Source organism: Camelina sativa, chromosome 1 (genome assembly GCF_000633955.1).
Source record: "Camelina sativa cultivar DH55 chromosome 1, Cs, whole genome shotgun sequence".
In the NCBI taxonomy this organism is placed as follows: Eukaryota; Viridiplantae; Streptophyta; class Magnoliopsida; order Brassicales; family Brassicaceae; genus Camelina; species Camelina sativa.
This window is the reverse complement of record NC_025685.1, coordinates 11,279,579-11,283,118: the sequence shown is the minus strand read 5'-3', so window position 1 is coordinate 11,283,118 and position 3,540 is coordinate 11,279,579.

Genomic DNA, 3,540 nt, shown 5'->3' with positions numbered 1-3,540 from the left:
ACTCTGCTGCTACCGTCTTTGGAATGAGAGCTAGGATTGTTGCATTTACCTGCTTGAGGAGCTTCCCCGTTCTAAAGAATTCAGAAACTGCTTCAATGACCGATGATCCCACAACCCCCCAAGATGAGATAAAGAACTCCACTGTGAAACCGTCTGGACCTGGAGCTTTGTTTCTGGGAAGAGAGAACATTGTGGAGGTTATCACTTCTGGAGAAGGAATGGCAATCAGAGAAGCAGCCAATTCATCAGTACATCTGAAAGGATGAAGCTCTCGAATCTGTTGGACTGATAGAGGCTCGACTTGAGTGTTTTTTGTCCCAAGAAGCTGCTTGTAATAATCAACTACCATTATCTTGAGAGTAGCTTTATCTGTGATCCTTTCTCCATCATCATCCAGGAGAGAGCGAATTAGGTTTCTGGCCTGATGAGCTTTGACTGAATTATGAAAAAAACGGGTATCTGAATCTCCTTCTGAACACCAACGCACTCTTGATTTTTCTCTCAGAAAAGTTTCCTCCGCTGTAGAGAGTATGAGCCATTTCTGCCTTGCCAATCTCTCCTCCTCAAAGAGTATGGTATTTGGCGAGGATAAGACTTGGTTTTGAATAGTAGTTAACAACTCCAGTGCTTCTGCAGACCTGGCTTGAATATTGCTGAAATGGGTTCGATTTAGAGCCTTACATCCAATTTTTACCGTCTTAAGCTTTTGACAGAGAGAGAACATACTGGAACCTTTAGCAGTAGGCACATTCCAGGCTGATTCAACAATAATCGGATAATCCGGGTGTGTTGTAAAGAAGGTATAGAACTTAAATGGAACCTTCCTTCTTTCCTGAATATCAGAGGTAGTAACTATTATGGGAGTGTGATCTGATCCTCCTGGACTATCGTAGAGAGCGTTAGACTGAGGGAAGAGTGTCAACCATTCAGAATTTGCTAAGGTTCTGTCTAGCTTTCGAGTGATTGGATCCTGAGGGCGACTGTTATACCAGGTATGCATAGCTCCTCTGCTTGGTAATTCTTGTAACTCACATTCATCAATGCAGTCTTGAAATTCAGACATTCCTTGTAGAGGCAGGGGATATGGGTGAAGCGAGTAGTGATCTTCAGCTCGAAGTATTTGATTGAAGTCTCCAAGGAGTAGCCAGAGATGTTCTCTTTGGATTCTGATATGATGCAACTCTTTTAGATTATCCCAAAGTTCTCTTCTGGCAACCATGCAGTTTCGTGCATAAATAAAAGATATCGAGAAGGAGAGCTTAGAGACAGGGTCAAAAACACCACAGACCATGACTTGATCAGTTTTCTTGTAAACAAAGACCTTATAAGCTGGATCCCATACTAGCCAAATTCTTCCATTAAGCGCTGTAGATGAGTAGTTATAATCGAATCTCCAACCAGGGAAGGTAGAAGCCAAAATAGAATGCGCATTGTCCTCCTGAACATGTGTTTCCAAAATACCTCCTATTGAAGGTCTATTTACTTGAACCCATCTCCTGAGTTCTTGTTGCCGATGGGTTGTATTTAAATCCCTTATGTTATAGCAAAAAATCTTCATCATCATTACAAAAAACGGTGGGCAAAAGGTTGAAAGCAGAGCTTTCAAGGATGATGAAGATGAGGACGCCCCTGGGCTGGGACCCTTCCTCTAATTGAAACCTTAGTATTCTTGGAGATAGCCTTCTTTTGGTTGGTCATGCGGTGGTTGTGATTGATTTGGGGAGGAGCCTCTGTGCTAAGGGAGACTGAAGTGGTCTTGTCTTTACCAAGATGGGAAACATGATTGGTAAGAGTCTTGTCTGATAGTGGTAGTGTGCTCTGTTCTGAGGCCTTTAAGCCGGAGCCTTGCGCTTTGTTCTTCGGCGATTTAGAGCGACCTTTGACTTCTTGCCATTCATTTGGTGAGTCAGTGATAGGAGAGTCCAGATATTTGTGAGTTGCTGTGGTGGGGACATGCTGCACTGGTGCTGCCTTTGGGGGACTGAGAGGAGGAGTAACAGTCTTCTCAGCAGCTTCAGACGAGTTTTCAGGTATTGGAATGCCTGCAACTAGATGTCCCTTTACCTGCCAAGTTGAGCTCGCCTTTTGTGGTAGAGGTTTAGGGTCGGACTTGATCACAAGAGAAGCTGAGGAGGAGGCTTTGCCAGGTAGAGCCAAGTCATTCGTAATTGCTGGTGCAGTAGCGCATCGGTGGTAGAGGTGACCAAATTCATTACAAAAATCACATTTGGGCGGGAGTCGAGGGTATTCAACCCAAATGCGCACCTCATTACCCTCATCATCTTCTACTAGAACGGACTGAGGCAGAGGTTTCTTGAGTAGGATCTCAACCTTAATTCTAGTGTCTCTGGCAAGAGGAGGGAGCTGATGTTTTTCGGTGTGAAGCGGTTCGCCTATACCAGAGGCGATGGTGCTAAGTCCCGCAAGTGAGTAAAGCTGGGGGGGAACATCCTTGAGTATAACCCATATCGGAAGAGAGACTAACTTGAGAGGAGTGAGAGAAGTTGTAGGAGACCAAGGGGTTACTGTGAAGAGGCAATTGCCCGCTTGCCAACAACCTACCTCTAAAACCCATTTACGAGTGAGTTCTGAGGGTATGTAGATAAGGACAAGCCCGTTTGGCAAGGATCTAATATTTATCCGGCCATCCTTCCCCCAAATCGGGTTTAGATCCACAAAGATTTTACCAGCAGGAGGCGGGTTGCCATGGAAGTGAGCCACTATATGGTCCTTCCATGTTTCAGACGCTTTAAGTATGACAGCGGCCGGAGCTCTTACCTTAGGGGTGCCATCCTCTGTGAAGTGTGGCTGTGCAGCTTTCTTGAGATTGCGCAGACATGGATTGAATCTCTCCGCCCACTGAAGTTTGGTATCATCGATTACTGGAGAAGGTTCTTCGAATGCTTTCACGAGAGAACGGTCGGAAGGAGTCTCAGATGGTGCTGAATTATCAGGTGGAGAGGAGATTGCTTCAGGTTGAACTGCTGGGGAGGTCGTATCAACAATCGGATCTTGAGCCGGTGGGGTTAAGGGATTTGAGAGAGCCACAATGACGCCTGGATCCGGTTCTTCCACTGCCATGATAGAAAGGAAGAGGGGGAAGAAAGAAGAAAATTCTCAACGGTGGCGTGAGGCCAATCCGCCAGTCGGAAGAAGAAAAAGTAGATCTAGGTTTTCGCTGTTTTAATCGCACTCAGACATCTTTAATCGTTTTGGCCGTAGAGCCCTTAGATTCTTAGTTTTTAAGAAAGGTGAATCAACAAGTACGTGTGGATTGATGAAGTGAAAACGTACTTGGTGTGTCAGCTAGAGTTCTACTTCTACGTAGTGACAATGTCAGTTTCTGTAATAATTAACCTTTTTTAAGAAAGATTAAACTACGTTAGATTTGTCTATATTGTTAGTTTCTTATTTCAATTCAAAAGCAATAATGTCCGTACGTATCAGATTTGAATCTGTAGTGTCATCTCTGAGTCTCGACCACTTACTGAGATCTTGGACGGTTGAGAAAGGACTGAAACCGCGACCGCGTACCAAGCT